Below are 7,687 nucleotides of genomic sequence, written 5' to 3'. Positions count from 1 at the left end.
ACGGCAGCCCAGCTCCAGGTAGAGCTGTTGTTCAGCATCTTAGCTGTAGAGGGCAGTGTCACTGGCCCTCATATGTGGGATCCGAACCGGGGCCTTCTGGCGTCCCAAGCCAGTTCTTAACCATCGCGCCACTCGGCCGGCCCCATTCATAATTTCTTAGCTCAAATATTATTTGGTTACACAGTGGTACAATTTATATAGGAAGGCAGGATAAATGCTTTATTTTCTCCATTTATCAGTTTTCAAAATAGTATGCTGGCTCACTAGTATCCTCCAACAGTGACTAATAGGTTTTTATTTTGCTTTACTATCTTTACCAACTCATGAAGTAAACATACGTAATGTGTTTAAATTCTTTGCTATTATTATTTGTATCAATGTTCTAATGGTCCCATCTCGTGTCAGCGGGGCCCCTTCAAGTTGGCTCCTGAGTTCTTTTGATGCGACTGCAGTCTTTGATAGCTTCTTTGTTGTCTGGTATGACAAGATGTTCCAAGCTCATCTTTTATTTCCCCTGCTCCTACAATTAGTCCTTTCTAAGGAACCCTTATTTCTGTTAGTGGAAATAGTATTTCAGATTCACAACTGGGGCACTAGGGTTCTCATTGCTGCTTTTGTTTTGGTCATTGTTTCTAGAACTTTTCATCAGATAGAGCTAACAAATGTAGTTTTCGTTTTAAAGATAAAATGCATCATTTGTTCACACTGATACTTCATATTTAAATTCATGTCTATAGGACTTATATTTAACCTCTTATAATTTATTTATTTCCTTCCTTCCTTCCATGCCAAGAATCCCAGTTCTCAGTAATGCTAGGTTTGAGATAATTTGAACATCACATAATTACTCACTTGCTTTATCCACAGTTGTACATGTAACAATCTCAGACACCAACAGTACAAAATCCAAAACTTTAAAGATTTCCATATGGTTTTTTTTTTTTTTTTTTTTTTTTTTTTTTTTTTTTTTTTAGCTGAGCCATCCTGCTGCCTGTTGGCAGCTCAGCTTGGGCGGGCATTGAACTGCTGTTGCTCAGAGCCCGCACTCTTGAATGAGCGCTTAACCAACTGAGACACTCGGCTGGCCCTCTTTTTTTTCTTTATAGTTTCTTTAATCCTTGGGATGTATCTCAGGGGATGCCAGTCAAATTACGGTGTTTTTAAGTCACTTAGAATGGTTGCTCTCTCCGGCAGTTATGCCACCAACTGGCTACACATTTATGTTCATTTGTTTCCTTTCTTTGATATTAAAGATTACTTTTTCTTAATTTAAGTATAAATTATTTAAATATTTACATGTTCCAAAGTTAAATCTACCAAATGAGGCAAATCGAAAGAAGCCTTGTTTCTGTTGTTTCTTCTCTATTTTATTTCCTCACTTCCCCATAGGTGGTTATTTTTATTTTATGGTTATCTTTTATTGTTTTAAAATATAATCATATATGTTTATTAAATACAAGCAAATATATGTCTATACTTCGTTCTCATGTAAGCAAGCCGTAGCATGCTATACAGCTTTCCTTGATCTTGCTTTCTTTACTTAACAGTATATCCTGGAGCTTATGATAAATTTCTAGAAATAGGGTTGCTTGATATAGTAAATAAAGATTTGAAAGCAGGATAAGAGATTTTATTTCATTATTTCCTCCGGTATTTCTCTTCTCCCCAGCACCTTTCTCTACCCCAACAGGAACACTGTGCAGGCTCCAGGCTCCCCACTGCTGGCTTTCTCTTTTTATTACAGAGCTCTTTAGGGCTCACCCCTCTGCTCCCTTCATGCTGCTGATCCCCACCCAAAAAAGACACAGGTATCAGGACCCTACCGTTGGAAGCCACTGGTGGGGGGGAGGGGAAGGAAATATCTATCTATCTGTCATTTACCTATCTATAAATTTCAACTGGATATAACATATATATTTCAAATAAATTTTTGATCTTTAAGATGTATAACTGGACAACTCAAATTGTAATGCCGATGTAAATAACCTGTAGAAATAAATACCTTTACAATTTAAATCTTATGTATCCAAACCACTGAAATCTGAGGTCTTGGCTTATTTAGAGGAAATAGTTTTAAAAAACAAAAAAAAAAAACCCAAAATTCATTGATTGAGAAGTAGGAATATTATCCTTTAAACAAACTCCCTAGAAAGCAATCCAATTAAGAGTGACCATTCACATCAGCAGTTTTCAATTCTCTTGTCCTTCTTGAAAATCTTCCTGTGGCTAAGATAATCTGGTTGCCATCCTACCAGGAATTACTTGCTCATCTCGATTTCAGTGCCATGGACATGCACTTCTCACATTTGGAATGTCTTCTGTTTCCATCTACTGCTTTAGTCAGCAGTTGGCTTAAAACTCACATTCTCCAGGAAGCTTATCTGACCAACTCCACTGTATTAGGATCCTTTCTGTACTCCACGTGCCTCAAATTTAAGGTTACCAGATTTAGAAAATAATAATACAGGATGTCCAGTTATCTGAATTTCAGATGAATAACCAACCAATACTTTTTCCTCTTCGTTTTAATATGGGACGTGTTTATACCAAAATTACTTGTTGTTTATGAAATTAAAGTTTAACTGGGGGTCTTGTATTTTATCTGGCAACTCAAATTTCAAGGTCTTGAAACACAGCTAATCTCCAAACATTGTTACACGTTTATTAACCTTGCCTCCAAAATTGTCCACGAGTTGTTTTATTGTATATTTTGCTCTCTAAGTAGATTGTAAACTCCTTGAAAGTAGAAACTCTGTCTCCTGCTTTTGTAGTTCACCCCTCCCCTACTTTGCTCCCCACACTATGCTAGTCATCAGTTCTGAACTAATATTTGACAAATGAATAAATTGTCAAAGTGAGCTTTGTTTTCGATTACAGAGAAAAGCCTTTGATTTAAACATAAAACACTATAAAGCTAATTTAAAAGTTATTTTTAAATCAAAATTTCTAAGGCTGATTAAAAATAAAATCTGAAGTTATTTTTGTTGACTATATTTTATCCTTACAAAATTGCACTATTATATTACCTGCAATACACATTTACTTAGTTAAATTTAATAGCTGTTTCTTGTTTCACTTAAAAAAATTGTAGTAGCTGTTGTTTCTCTTGCTTTAATCACTAAGCCAATGCAAAAAAACAAATTGCCTTATGCCAGAATCAGTGTCTGCCACGTCATACTCTCAGTGTAAGCAAAGCTTGGGCCATTTTGAAATCAGCAGAGGGAGGCAGCTTCAGTTTTGATTTCTCTCTGCTAAAAATTAGCTGACTTTTACGGCCAAAGGCTCAAATGTAAAGGGTACTATTTGAAGGCCATTTATTTGTTCTTAGCACTGAGGATGGGGACATAGAGAAAAAAGCTAATTGAGATAACTCAATAACCACTATCAAGTTTATGTTAGCAACTGAGAGGGGTGCAATTAAAGCTCATGCCATGAATTGAAGTAATGAAAGCAGTTTAATTTGTTGTTAATTCTCTAAACAAAATCTTCTGGTGTACACCACGATTTTGACACGTTAATCTTGGTTTCTGGAGGAAACTGGCAAGGTTGTAAAGAGAAAACCTAAGGTGAAACAGGTAAGTGTTTCATTACTGGGACAGGGACACAAAGCAAACAAAAAAAAAGGAAGAGGGACTGAGTGGTGGGGGTGGGTGAAGGAGGAAAAGGAACAGTTCCTTTTATCGAAAAGGAACAAAAAGGGAAATGGTGGTAGAAAGACAGAGAGATGGTGTGAATGAAGGGAACCTAATCAGGGGAATTTATTTTTCTCAAACAAGGAGTGGTTCGGGGCCTGTGTTAGAAAGAGGAAAAGTAGGAATAGAGGAGGAACACTTTTTAGCCCACCTGGAGGGCAGAAGGGGAAGAGAGAAGTAAAACTAGAGCAGAAAGCAGTGCTGGTTGTGACTTTTGGAGCCGTTCTGGGCTGGCGAGGAGGGCCCCGCAGCGACAAACTAGAATTGATGGGTGGGAACGAGGTGTGATCAACAAATAGGAAGAATGTTTAAATTAAAAAAAGTTATTACAGTAAAAGACACATTGCCATTAATCCCCCTCAAAGAACTCCCCCTCGTTTTGAACACACTTGTCCCATTGTTCTTACCACTTTCTGAAGCAGTTCTGGAAGTCCTGTTTCATGAGTGCCTTTAGTTGCACTGTCATGGCTTTCTTGATGTACTGAATCGATTCAAAACGTTTACCTTTCATGGTCATTTCGACTTCTGGGAAGAACCAGAACTCACACAGTGCCAGATCTGGTGAATAAGGTGGATGAGGACACACCATAACGTTTTAATTTGACAGAAATTGCTGTACCAGAAATGATGTGTGACGTGGAGCCTTTCTGTTATGATCACAAAATACAGTGAATGCTGCTGCTGAGTGCCATCCAATGGAAAGGCAGGGATCGGGAAGAGGCGGTCGAACCTTAGTAACTGTGTGTGGTGACTTTCAACTTGTTCAGTGCAGTCAGTCAGGTGTGAGCTACAGTTGAGAGATGTGTTTTAAATCATCCCCATCACAACAACACTCTGTATCACACATCGCTTCTAGTAAGCAGCAATTTCTGTCAAATAAAAACATCATGGTGTATCCTCATCCGCCTTATTCACCGAATCTGGCACCATGTGACTTCTGGCTCTTCCCCAAAATCAAAATGATTCAGGACATGGAGGCAGCCACGACAGCAAAACTAAAGAGGACTTCCGAAACTGTTTCAGAAAGTGACAAGAACAAATAATAAGTGTGTTAGAAGTGATGGGGAGTATTTTGAGGGGGATTAATGATAATGTGTCTTTTACTATAATAATTTTTTAAAAATGTAAACATTCACCATATTATTTGATCACCCCTTGTATAAAGAAATGTTCAAAACAAGCTCTGGTGAGATAAGAGATAGAATCAAATTTTAAAAAAAGGAAAGTTATGAGGTACATTGTAGACTTTATTTTAATTTGTTATTAATTAAAAAAAGATCTTTTGTTTTTTTCTTAGAAATATGGTATGGAAGGAAATTTATAGATCTCTGTGTAGTTAGCACATACAGTCACCATTAGAATTTTTCTCCCCAAATGATTAAGAGCTTTAATAAATTATCACCTGCAATCTCACCACTCAGATATTATAACCATTATAACATTTTGATACGTATCCTCCTGGAAAATGCGTGTGTCCACATATAAATATATTGAATATTTTAGAAAGCAGTGGGATCACCCTGTATGTAAAACGGTAGCTAACAACACCTGTGAGAGGTTGGGATATGCCAGCCACTGCTCTCAAGGCTTTCTTTTTCCTGAAAGATAGCATCGAATGGACATCTTCCACTTAAATATAGATTTTCATGATTACTAAGGTGTCATAATGTATGTACTCAATCCCCGCACTGATGAGGTTGTTTCACATTTTTTGCTATACATCTTTGATCATTTATTCTATTATCTTTCATAATTTATTTCTAAAAGTGGGATTTCTAGGTTAGAGGCTTTTTTTGTATGTTGTGATCCACGTTGAGAAAGATTCTGAGTGAGTATTCCACACGCATTGGGCTCTAAGGGCTGGTAAACTAACCTTCAATGAAGTTGGACTCACATGTCGCTATTGCCACCTAGTGGCACCATCTCTGAATTGTAGTAGCTACACAGATCATTCAAGAACACTCCAGGGAAGGATTTTGAGCAAAATGTTCTCAATTTTTCACTCTTATAAATAATACTATAATGATCAAATTTATTCATATTTCAGATCACTTCCTTAAGGATAGCTTCATAGAAATTCTATACATTATCAAAAGATAGAAACATTAAATGCTTTTTTCATTATGAATGTAAGACAGTATAAATGTGATAAAGAATGAAAGTTACATTAAAGAAAAATAAAGTGATGTGCAATTTCATTATCTAGCAAAACCACTTTTTAGGGACCATTTAGGTAAATTTTATTTTAATATTTTTACAAGTAGAATTAGTGTGATAACCTGCTTTTTTTAACTTGACCTTTTGGGGAGTTATATTTTACTCATCTGACTTCTTCTTGGGACACTTAAAGTCAGAAACTTTGCCTTACTTAGCGTTGTATTATTATTATTATTATTATTATTATTATTATTATTATTTAAGATTTTTATTGGGGAATTGGGGGGATGGGAACAGCGCTGGGGAATTGGGGGAAGGGGAACAGACAAGTTGCTATCCTTTTTTGTTCTTCAGTCTAGTTGTGGAGGACGTTGCTTCACTGGCCCAAGTTGGCAATTGTGCTCTTCCCAGGTGAGGCAGATCAGTTGCCAGCTTCTGGATGGCCGCTCACGTTGCCTGCTGGCTACACACGGTAGCCCATGGCAACCCACTGCCAAAGGGGCTGCAGCCTATGCCGTCGCCAGCGACTCAAGGCAGCCCAGCTCCAGGTTGAGCTGTTGTTCAGCATCTTAGCTGTAGAGGGCAGTGTCACTGGCCCTCATATGTGGGATCTGAACCGAGGCCCTCTGGCGTCCCAAGCCAGTTCCTTAACCATTGCGCCACTCGGCCGGCCCTTAGCGTTGTATTATTAGCACCTACAATAGTGCCTGGCAAATAAATACCAGTTACCCAAGCTGAAATTAGCATGTTTTGTTTTTTTTCTTTCCGCCTTTTTCCTGTCCTTTTTTTTTTTTAAAAGTTTTTTATTGGGGAATTGGGGTAAGGGGAACAGACACGTTGCTGTCCTTTTGTTCTTCTGTCTAGTTGTGGAGGACGTTGCTTCACTGGCCCAAGTTGGCACCATCATTGCGCTCTTCCCGGGCGAGGCGGATCAGTCGCCGGCTCCTGGACGGCCGCTCACTGCGGCTGCTGGCTGCTCATGCTGGCTGCTGACTACATATGGTAGCCCATGGCAACCCACTGCAGCAGGGGCTGCAGCCTACGCCATGGCCGGCGACTCACGGCTGAGCTGTTGTTCAGCATCTTAGCTGTGGAGGGCAGTGTCACTAGCCCTCATATGTGGGATCCGAACCGGGGCCCTCTGGCGTCCTAAGCCAGTTCTTAACCATCGCGCCACTCGGCCGGCCCTTCCTCTCCATTTTTATGAGGCTATATCTCCTGGGCTATGAAACTCTTGACTCTACCTGAAATAGAATAGTTTCAATAATTCAAAATTTATTGATTATTTCAGGCTATTCTTATCTCTGTTCTCCCTCTTCTGTCTTTCTTTTCCCTTATGTCTTTCTACAGTCAGGTGGAGTAAGAGACCAAAGAACCCCTCCAAATGAGTTTAATGAGAAAACTTGCTGTAAGAGAGAAGTAGGCAGCCAAGCAATTCAGTGGGGAGAGCACTGGGCTGGTGGTCAGGAAAACCAGGTAAAATCAATAGATTTTAAGGTCACCCTTTAACAAACCCCTTGGTTTCCTGTTGTGTAAAACAAAGAAGCTGGCCTCTACGAGCCTTTGCAGCTTGAACCACCTGGGAGTCTATAATCCTAATGTCTAGATGGGACAGACTCACGGGTAAGTGTCATCATGAAGACAGAGGCAGATGGGTGAGAAATGAGGCATCAGAAGAGAAAGGGAGAGGCAAGGCCAGCGGCATGGGTGTTTGACCCGTGCAGTGCCACAGGACCCAGCTTTGTGTAGAAGGGACCTGTGCTTGGTTTAATGTTCTGCTTTGGCCATCTTAAAATTTTTAAATAATTTTTTGAGCAAAGGGACCTCATATTTTCATT

Source organism: Hipposideros armiger, unplaced genomic scaffold, assembly GCF_001890085.2.
Source record: "Hipposideros armiger isolate ML-2016 unplaced genomic scaffold, ASM189008v1 scaffold_70, whole genome shotgun sequence".
Classification (NCBI taxonomy): domain Eukaryota; kingdom Metazoa; phylum Chordata; class Mammalia; order Chiroptera; family Hipposideridae; genus Hipposideros; species Hipposideros armiger.
This window is presented reverse-complemented; position numbering follows the sequence as displayed.